Here is a 12,003-nt window from a genome sequence, read left to right on the forward strand (position 1 = left end):
AGGAAAAACCAGTGGAATAAAACATAGCTAAAGGAATTAGAGTGCAGCGCGTATTTCTCCCGCTGATGATTATTAGTTAAGCTCCAAATTTTCTCTAAAGCGTTGGTCTCTCGTCTCCAAAAGATTGTAAAAGAATTTTAGTCAAATATGCATAGTTTTGTCTTCTTTGATGTCTCATTCCTTAATTTATGTAAGCCTCGTCTTCATACAAGATTGTTGGTCCCTCATCCCTAGAAGAAATTCCATACAATCCATGAATGTGCTATATCACATTTTCTGCATTTACAAGACTAACCAAACTGGTTTCAACGGATTAGTAAATGTGAATTAATATCTTTCATACCTTGAAAGTATCAAATTACTTATTTTTTGCTCATTTCGATATCTTCTGACCGTAAACAAACTATATCAACATCTCTAGTGGTGTATAATTAGTAAGAAGTATTGCGTCAATTGCAATGAACTATTGTACCTTTTTTACCAATAACTTATATATAGAATAGAGTAAGAGTAAATTTTTTATATCAAATTAATTAGCATCCTCTAACCCCTTTAGAGATGAACTTTATATGTATTAAAATGTTGGAATATTGGCCTCATATAATCCTAACTATGGCCCATTGGCAAATATAAGGACCAACTACTGAAATGGAAAAATATAATCCCAACTACGCATGTGGGTGGAAAATTAACGGGAAGTTAACCTTCCGTTAGTTTTTGTGACGTGGCGGCTGACGTGTCTCTTAACCTGCTGACGTGGCTGCTGACAAGGATGCTGACAGGGCTTTTGATTAAAAGAAAATAAATTATAAAATCCACGGGGATGATGACATGGCCTTTGTAATATATTATGCCCTAATTTCGTTCAACCACCACCACCAACACATAACCACCGCCTATCACCACCATCGTATGCTACTGTCACCATTGCCACCGCAAAAAATCCGGCGACCAAAAAAACCCATCTTCGTTAAAACTCTAAATCCGGTCAAAACAAGCCCCATTTCCGGTAAAACACTAAATCCGACCACCTTGTGACCACCACCATCAACGCTGGCTTTAACCACGCCACCACCAGATCAACGACAATTCAAGTTCTAGGGTTTTGATATGGGTTCGAAGTTATGACTGATGTGCGTTTACATATGGGTCCGGAGCTGGAATTAGGGTTTTAGATCGGACACCCACACCGCCTTTAATTTGGGTTTAGATCGGATATTCACCATTGTCTGAAACTAACAGCATCCCAATCGAAAGAAAGAGGGGGTAAGGAGTTGCATATCTGTGATTCACAGATTTATAGATTTGTGATGACGGGGAGGTGGTTCTTGCATTGATAACAGGAAGATGGAGGAGCTGTTGTGGATTGTTGGTGAGGATTAAAGGGTGGTTTGATAGGGGATCGTGATGTGTTAAAGAACATAAGTGTTTGAGAGAGAGAGAGAGTTTGTGATTTTATATATTTTTTAATAACTAATAACTCCGTCAGCATCCTTGTCAGCAGCCACGTCAGCAGGTTAAGAGACACGTCAGTCGCCATGTCATAAAAACTAACGGAAGGTTAACTTCCTGTTAATTTTCCACCCACATGCATAGTTGGGATTATATTTTGCCATTTCGATAGTTGGTCCTTATATTTGCCAATGGGCCATAGTTGGGATTATATGAGGCCAATATTCCTAAAATGTTCCAACATTTTCTTGATGTAATTTGATTGATGTAAAAATATCATTATCTCTTTGTGAGATACAATGAAATCATCAGCATAGTATCATTGATTTAATATTAAAATATTCAACACATAGATCAAATCCATCATATTCATAACTCTTTTCCTCAACACAATCACTTATTTGATTATATCATTTCTAACTCGGCTTTTGTAGTCCACGTATAGAACTTGTTAATTTCACATAACAAATTTCTTGAGCTTTTAGTTTAAATGCTTTATGCACGTATAATCTGTCATTTATTTCCTTCCATGTTGACTAATCATGTATACAACATACTATTCAAGAGTTTTTACAATCTGTCATGGACTTCCTTTTATGTTGACCAATCATGTATACAAATTTACTCTTCAAGAATTTGGCATCTATTTATCAAATCATTTTCTATATCATATTCAAATATGTCATCCATAATTATATAATTATCATTATATCCTTAAGATGTTTACTTCATGCACTAAACCTCGAATTTGTATATTGCAATCATATCGTTCTCGAGAACATATTTCATATGATTTTGGAAATTTAAATCCTTTATGGATAAATTTCATTACCATAATATTTATGATGCATATCAATTCTTTCTTGTATTACCAGATTAAATTATATTGCATCCATCACTAGAGAATATATCTCATCATCTTTATGCCACCAATTATGCCTTAAGTTGCATTTTTTTTCTTATTACGCTTTCACAACCTTACTTGAGGTCCCATACTTGTATATTGTGGTGGAGTAATTGCAATGTATATTGCACTTTTAAAACTACAAATGGGAAGTATTTGGTTCCTGACCGGAAACCAATTGTAATGGGGAGGACATATTATCACATATTGGTCTGATGTGTTAATATTACATCATGTAAAAACACATGTTCCGACATACATATGAAATTTTGCTCTCATGATTATTGGATTTGCAATTAATCGTAGACGTTTGTTCATCGTCTTCGACAAAGCAAAAAGATTTTTGTAACAACATTCGTCACATGTACTTTAACATTTATTCCGGTAACTGTCACTAAAATGAGAATTAAGATCACAACATTTATCAAAATATTCTAAAATAATGTGCTTGTTATCAGCTAAGTCACAAGTCACACAAACATCAGGTTGCGAATTTGATAACAATTTAGACGATGCATCGATTTAAAAACACTAAATGGTATCATGTCAGGATATACATATCCTTTTATCATTTCCAGAATATTTAGGAATTCACACTCTATTTTAGTTCGTATATAATTAACTTCTGTTGAGAGCAAAAATGCAGGCTTAATTATTAGGAAGAACCTTCTAATTCTTACACGCATTTCACATCATCAATGACTCGGAATGGTCTCAATTGGTCATGCCAATTTATTAAATACTCGTGATTCACAAACCTCTGGTTTATTATCAGATATGCTTCCTTTCACCCGTATTTATTTAATACAAAACATAATTTCCTAAGGTATCGTGCATTATTAATTTGAAAATTCATTATAGCCCTTTTTCACATTATATTCTCATGTTCACTCCATTAATGTACCAAAACTTGTGGTCACTTTTATTATTAATTCAATTGATCTTGTTGGACTCGATATGCCCAAGACACATATTATTATTGATGTGGCTGGTACGTCGTGATCCAAGTCGGGTCATACCCAATAACAAGATAGACAAACACCAATAATATTTGTTTATATATGATATGATCATAACAAATGAATATTAACACTTGAGTTATTTGGAAAGGGGTTTCTAAATAAAATATACTTGTGAATTAAATAAATCATATGGATGATTTATAATTTGAGAAAGAGCATTCCAAATTATTATTTAAAATGGTTAAGTAACAATATATTAAGCATGTTACATATAATATGTCATTGGTTATAAAACAATACAAGTTATGACACAATACAAGTTATTTTACACAATGATATTTGTGGAAAGTTAACAAATAATAATACAAGAAAGGAAATAAGAGCCCCCCCCCCCCCCCCTCTCACCCCTTGTCTTATTTTATTATTATTTCATGTTAGTGGGTACATGCAAGAGATGGGATTGGGTGCCTTGGGTGGTACCTGTCATAACCTCCTATCTCTCTCTCTCTCTCTCTTGCTTATGAGTACACAAGTAAACAAAACACTCTCAACTCTTTTCTTCTTGGATTCGGCCAAGATCAAAACAAGGAAGAGGAGTGATTTGCAAGTGAAAATCCTAGCTAGAAGTGGTGTATTGTCGGAGGCTTGGGGTATGCAAGCTTGAGGACCTTCCCTTTGAAGTTCTTGCCATTCCATCATCTCCTTCTTCACCCGGATTTATTCTCTTGAAAGGTAGTCTTACATGCATGGACTTTTAGTGTCATGCATGTGTTTGATAGTATGTATTTCGTATTTGGATCCGGGCTTGGGTTTTGCATGTGTAAAATCGGTTTTATACATATCAAATTAACAAGATTTAAAACTTATTTCCGCTGCATTTTTTGGTAAAATAGGGATTTTATCACTTTGATAATCTTTTTAAAACCCAACAATGGCATCAAGAGCCGCTTATACGGGTGCATGCTTCATTAGACCCAAAAATTTTTGGGTTTATGGTGGGGTTTACCATATGGCCAAAAATTTTAGGGGTTTTGGTTACCCCATGGTTTTTCAAGGTTATACTTTACATGCATGTGGTAATCTTAAAAAAACTAAGTCGTTTGGATGATTGATTGTGTTGTTTGGACAAAACCCGGAACTTTCGGTTTTGTTTGTTTTGGCCGAAAGTTTCAAGGGTCAAGGGGAACCATTTTGGGTCTTGTATTATTGCATATATAGATATGTATGGGATGTTCATAACCTAGCCATGACCTTGTGTTTGGTTGAATGTTTGTGTTGATTGTTTGTTCATTCAATATGGTTGTAATATTTATTTGGGTTTGTAATCTATTTATTCTTTCAAATGGTTTGTAATAATAAGTAGATTAGATGCATTTCTTTTACTAGAGAAAAATGTATTAGGTTATATTTTGTAAAAGAAGATGCAAGGAAGGAGGCCCAAATAAAATGAAGGAGACCACAACACGGGGGTGAACACTTGGAGTATTTGGATGCGGGATCAAGTGGGAGTTCACCGACACAAGCTCGTGTCCTTTTGAGTCCCTTAGGAGAGACTTTTTGACACACTTGTCTTCGGTCAACAAGTGTGGTCAACATTAGGAGGCTATGGTTATGAACTTGTGGTTGTGTATGTTTTATGCTTGCATGGTTGATTTACTTTTGTTTGTGATGTGGTTTGCTAAACAACTTAAAATCAACAACTAGTATAAAATTGGTTCCTTAGAAATCGTTAGGTAATAAAAATGGGTTTTATTTAAAGGTTAATGATTTCATAGTAAAATGAGTTTTATTAATAGGAACTTTGAAAATGGGTTTTTTCAAATAAGTACCATACATTTGAATGCATGCAAATGAAAGGTACATAAAAAGTTTTCTAATCTAGAATTTAGAAAACTACAAAACCCTTTTATAAAATAAGTTGAACACCATCCTTTTATACGACACTCGAATCACTTGGGAACTCAGTGTGGGATAAAGGTCACCTAACCGCATTAAAGGAAACTTGTGAGTTGAGGTGGGTTTGCTATATTTGTGGGATAAAGGTCACCTAACCACTTGTATGTGTAAATTCACACGTGTGTGTAAGTAGGACGACTTAAATTGGAAACCATGTGAATAAGGTCACCGAAGCATGGCATACAATGGTGTTGATGGGATTAAACATGCCAACTAAGCATGAGATGCTTAACCGATCCCATAAAACTAGAAGTTGCAAAGGGTTGCAATCGTCAAACGTTGACTACCTTGTTAATTTAAATAGTGGGATAAAGATCACCTAACTACTATTTGAATGTAACGTTGGGTTCTAGATTTTAATCATTAATTGTCTTGGAGACATAAAAGGGTATTAACGATTAAAATAATTGATATCGAAAATACTAAAATTGAGCTTTGTTATATTTGTATATGGCCGCAATCAACAATCCACCTAACGTTATTATTCCACCCGTCAATAACCTATCACTAAGATCTATTCTTGACAAGGATCGTCTAAACTATACCAACTTTATGGATTGGTATCGAAACTTGAGAATCGTTCTCAAGCAAGAAAAGAAATACTACGTATTAGAAGATCCTATTCCTGATGAACCTAGCATTGACGATGCCGAAGACCATAACAATTGGGTTAAGCATAATGAGGATTCGGTGCAAGTTTCTTGCCTCATGTTGGGAACTATGATTCCCGAGATTCAAAAGGACTTTGAACTTCATGGGGCGTACGACATGATCACCCAACTTAAGGAAATGTTCCTTACACAAGCTAGGGTGGAACGCTTCGAAACGGTTCGAGCGCTTCATGCATGTCGTATGGAGGAAACCCAATCGGTATCATCTTATGTACTTGAGATGAAAAGCCACATTGATCGTCTCGAGCACCTTAATTGTCGCGTCTCAAACGAGTTAGCCACGGATTTGATCCTAAATGGCTTAACTAAAAGGTTTGAGACATTTGTTATAAATTATAACATGAATGGGTGGGACAAGAGCATTGGTGAGCTTCACGCAATGCTTAAGACGGCCGAGACGGGAATGGGTAAAAAGGTTTTATCTGTTCTCACGATCAGTGAAGGAGGAAATAGAAACAGGCATCACCCGGAACCCAAGGCAAAGGTTGCCAAAGGTAAGAGACAAGTCAAGGGTAAGTTCAAGGGAAAGGCAAAAGCGGAACCACCCAAACCAAAAGAAAAGAAGCTAAAGGTTAGCGCGGAAGACCCATGCTTTGGATGTGGGGAGATAGGGCATTGGATGAGGAATTGTCCAACCTATCTCAAAGAGCTGAAAGCTAAGAGGGATGCGGGGCAATCCTCGGGTACAACTTATTCATTTTGATCTTAATCTTATTTCCTCTAACACATGGGTATTGGATATCGGATGTGGAACTCATATTTGCAATTCATTGCAGGGGTTCAAGGGAAATGAAGGATTCAAGAAAGGAGATATTAGTCTCTTCATGGGCAACGGAGCAAAGGTTGTTGTCGAAGCCCAAGGAGACTATACATTGAAGCTTCCAAATGGTTTGGAAGTTTTTTTGAAAGATGTTTTGTATGCTCCTAATTTGACTAGGAACATTATCTCCGTTTCTTTGTTAAGACAATATGGTTATGATTTTATGTTTATGGATAATGGTATTTGTGTTTTCATGAATGATGTCTTTTATTTTAAAGCAATGCCGTCTAATGGCATTTATGAATTAGTTCATGATAACACATCCTATGATAACATATTGTACCAATCAAGCACCAAGAAACTCAAAATGGATTTGAGTAAGACTTATCTTTGGCATTGTCACCTTGGTCACATAAACAAAGACTGCATACATACACTTCAAAAGAATGGTCTTTTGGAATCAAGTGAAGATGATTCATTTGATAAGTGTGAGTCTTGTTTATTTGGAAAGATGACCAAGGACCCCTTTAGTTGAACAAATGAAGGGGCAAAAGACTTATTGGGCATCATACATTCGGATGTATGTGATCCTTTTAAAACAATGACAAGGAATGGTGAAAGATACTTCATTATTTTTATTGACGATTATAGTCGTTATGGGTATGTGTACTTGTTAAGACACAAAGATGAAGCCTTTGAAATGTTCAAAGTCTTCCAAAATGAAGTACAAAATCAACTCGATAAAACCATCAAAGTACTTCGTTCGGATAGAGGAGGTGAATACCTAAGTGATGCTTTCCGAGATCTTCTTAGGAGTTGTGAGATCATCTCACAACTTACTCCACCCGGAACACCACAACATAATGGTGTGTCCGAAAGGAGGAATCGAACTCTATTGGATATGGTTCGATCTATGATGGCTAGAAGCACATTGCCTCTATCATTTTGGGGTTTCGCTTTGCTCTCCGTGGCCCGTATTCTAAATATGGCCCCAACCAAGAAAGTGGACAAAACACCTTATGAAATATGGAATGGAAGGGTTCCATCATTATCATATTTAAAGGTATGGGGTTGTGAGGCTTATGTCAAGAACAACACCCAAAACAAACTTGAAAGTCGATCCACTAAGTGTATCTTTGTAGGATATCCCAAGGACTCTATGGGATATTATTTCTACAACCCCACCGAGCAAAAGGTATTTGTTGCTCGAAAGGCCGAGTTCTTGGAAACTAAGTTCCTTATGGAATGTACTAGTAGAACGGTGGAACTCGAGTAGGATCGAAAACCATAAGTCGATACACCTTTGGTTGATACTAGAAATCAACAAGAGGTTGTTGAAAATGATCAAATTGTTTATCAAGACACACAAAACGTTCGCAAATCCGCTAGGATTAGTCATCCACTCGAAAGATATGAATTTTTCATGGATGGGTGCTATGTGGTAGATTCGGATGAACCCACCACATACCGTGATGCAATGTCACTACAAAAAAAGTGACTATTAGAGACTAAACTATTAGGGATCAATATATCAGTCTCCAATACGTGGTATCTGGGATTGATTTATCAGTTACTAATAATATTAAGGACTGATTTTTATATGCCTAATATTAGTGATTGAAAATTAGTCGTTTATATTCTGACACCTTATTGGAGACTAAAATTTAGTCTTAAGTATATCTAGGAAATATTAGGTTTTGGAGGAAAACTTATTGGTAACTGAATTTCAGTCCCAAATACGTAAAGAATAATGGCGCAAATCTATGACGGCTGATCTTTGGTCTCTAACATGGAATGAACATATTAAAGACTGAAACCAGTTCTTAATATTTTCAAAACGAATCTAATTAAGGACTTATATTTAGTCTTAACTGCCATTTATATACGAAAGGATCAAGGATTGGTTTTTAGTCCGAAAGTAATTGGCATATATTTTACCATATTAGAATGGAGGTTGAAAATTAGTCTAAAAATTCATATATAAGACCTTCTTTAGAACTGATATTTAGTCTCTAATAATCAACATATATTCTATAGTTTCGATGAAATACATTACATACTAAGAATCAGTCGAAAACATTCCTTCAAAAGACCATATTGAAGACAAATAGCTAATCTCAAATGCCTTTTATAAACAAGATTAAAAACTGATTTATCTCTCTCTCATAAGATTTTGTCAATTCAAACATTAGTGACTAATGAATCAGTTTCGAGCACATAATATGTTGGATTGTTTTATTTAGTTATTGTGGCTACTATTATATGACTTATGCTAGCGACTAATCTTCGGTCTCTTATAAAGCAAGAACACATACGAGCTTAAGAACAGAACTGGAGATTAATATTCAGTCTTTGAAGCTTTTATATATAAAAGACTTAGGGACTGCTATTTTTCTCTATAGTTTTAGTATTTGAAAGAATTGGGGACTAATATTTAGTCTCTGAAGTTTTCTGTATACAAAATTCCTTTTATACATAAAAGGATAAATTATGGTCATAATGGTCAAACGAGTAAATTATGACTAATTAGGGCCAATCAGGTATTTAGGATAAATATTAGTTATAATGGTAACTAAGGTCAGTGATAGCTAATACGCTCAAATAAGATTAGTATCGATCAATTAGGACTAATTAAGATCAACATGATTCCATCAATTTGGTGGCCATTATAGTAAAAACTCTTTTTTTTTTCCTTTATAGATAATTTATTGACGGTTTACTTTATATAATTATGTTTTATTATTGACGGTTTCCTTAAATTAAGTCATGTTATCATGTTTTGTTTCAAAATAGTAAGCATGGATGAGCAAATTCGGTACTGCCTGGTACCGATTTGATACCGTCGGTACCAAATCGGTGCCAAAGTTTTAAGTTTCGGTATTGGTACTGGTACCGGTATTTCCCGAATTTTTTACCTTTGGTACCGGTATTGTCCCGGTGCCAAAAATTTGCGATTTTCGGGACCGGGACCGGGACGCGTACGGTACCGATCTCATACCTAGTGGTAAGTGTTCTCTTAGGCAAGCAAAGAGGTATAAATCAGTGGTCACTTTCGACTCCTGCCTCCGACATTTAATTTAAACGGCATTAGGTGATGATGGGAGACTAGACAAGTATGACGTTTACTAGTTGGATATTTGAACTGTTTTACCTCACCGCACTGTTGTGCCTTCGGGCAAGTGTTCACGGCCATTAACCTTAGATAAGGGTTTTCCCCGGATTAAAAGACGACTGTATCACGGTATGATTAATTTAGCCAGTAGTTCAATTGTAAAATTCGTTGGCCGTTAAAACTATTTTTCACGTGTGTTTAAACAAAAAAACTTAAATTTCCCACCAATGATGTTTTTCAAAAAAAAATCAAATCTCCCTCCTCTAGTCCTCTTCTTTCTTGACTGTTCTAAAATTCAAATCGACACAATCCATCGCACATAATCCCTGGAAGGCGCTCAGATCCCTCCATGATCCTCTATGTCTAGCTCGAGTCGAGATAACAAGTAACCATCTCGCAATAAGATTCCAGCAGCGGTGTTGTGACACCCTAGGCAGTCGCCACAATCGAGCTTTAAGTTACGATTTAGGTAATCCTCCACCATTTATGCTTTTATAGATCAGTATCACAACAATAAGTTACTTAGAATTAACTTTTTCACATAAATCAACTTGAAAGTAAAAGTGGTTGTTGCATTGGTTTGGTCTCATTTTGAGATGCACATCAAGTGCTCGATGAAATGCTTCAACCAAGTTTTTGAGATGTAGATTACTGGCCTCTTCCATGTTATCGTATTATTCTCTGTTTTGGATTTAGTTATTTACTAAACTCTTTATTTATAAATGAGAATTGAATTTGAAAACATTAGACTATTTATGCCCTAAGATCATATTATAGTGGAATCACCTGACAATTGTTTAGTTGTTGAATGCCCATTTAATTTTTGAACCATAATTGTTTTCGCTAATTTTGATTTCTCTTGTGTTGCTATTAAATTTGGATACTAGTTGTTGCTTTTACTATTTGACTTTTTGATTCCTATTAATTTTTCAATGTCAAATAGAATCCGTTATACAAATCTGGTCTTTTAGAGTACCCAAAAGATAGAACCATAAGCTTCGGTTGAGTCACAATCCAGTTGAATGAGAAGGTTTTTAACATGACCATTGGAAAAACGGCTCCAAATTTTTAGTTCGCTTGGCCCTCCAATTCTGTTGAGCTGTCATTGCATACAATCAGGTAACAACAATTTTTATCTTCATTCCAGGTTAGAGAAACTTCCCGGGTACGAATCTTTGATAATCTAGCAGATTGAGCTAAATCTTTTTGTTCTGCCAGGGCTTAATTTGCCAACATGTAGACCTATTTTAGCTGGAGTTTAGATGATTGCTTCCAGTGTTTGTCCCTTTTTCATGCAGCTTTACTCTGACAGTTTACGAAGGTTGTAAATCCGATAAGATGCAGCCTATGATTCTTAGGCATAAGGTAAAATGTCTTGCTTATATGTGATACATCTTTTTTGATAAATAAAATACACATTTTAATGTTTTGTATATCTTGTGTTCTTACTAGTATTTTTTAGGGGAACTTTGTCAGGCTGTCTTTATGAAGAGGAACTTTTGTCATCTCTTTATGAATAATTTAAGAACATGGGTTGGCAAGGGAAAGGTTCTTTGACTGTTTTCTGGTAAATTACACGCCTTTTGTTTGTTTTTTTTATGGTTAAAAAAGCCCTTTTTTAGTTATTTTAAAGGCGTGCAACTGTGTGATAGGGGTATGAAGAGGTAGGTCCCAGCAGAGCCCAGTTGGACCCGCAAGACTCACCTTGAAAAGGGACGTCTGCGCGGTTGAACCCGCAAGACTTAACTTAAGGGACGTCTGCGCAGAGACCAACTGGATCCGCAGGACCCACCATGCTCAGAGACGTGACGTCCTTACGCGCAGTACGCAAGCTGTTCCCGCAGGAAAAGCCTCCCAATGGTGAAGTACTCCGCCTGTTCCCGCAGCTGCGGATACAAGCCATCAGGGAAGGCTACCCGCGCAGCAAGGCTACACGCACAAGGCACTTAACTCTCATAATAATTCAGTAATGTCACCTGAAGAAGGAATGAGCAAAGCCGGGAATACTCCCGCCCAAATGAGCCAGTCCGTACGATACTGGAGGATCTTTTGTACTGTACCTGACGAGGTATGGACAAAAGATCTGACCAAAGATACGACAGCTCACCGACAACAGTATGACGAGCAGCACGCTCTTGTACTGTATGTCACTATTAGCCGCTGCCTACTCACCAACCTGTCGGAGG

Source organism: Bidens hawaiensis, unplaced genomic scaffold (genome assembly GCF_021521415.1).
Source record: "Bidens hawaiensis isolate Kalapana, Puna unplaced genomic scaffold, B.hawaiensis_p1.1 tig00006109_1, whole genome shotgun sequence".
Lineage (NCBI taxonomy): Eukaryota > Viridiplantae > Streptophyta > Magnoliopsida > Asterales > Asteraceae > Bidens > Bidens hawaiensis.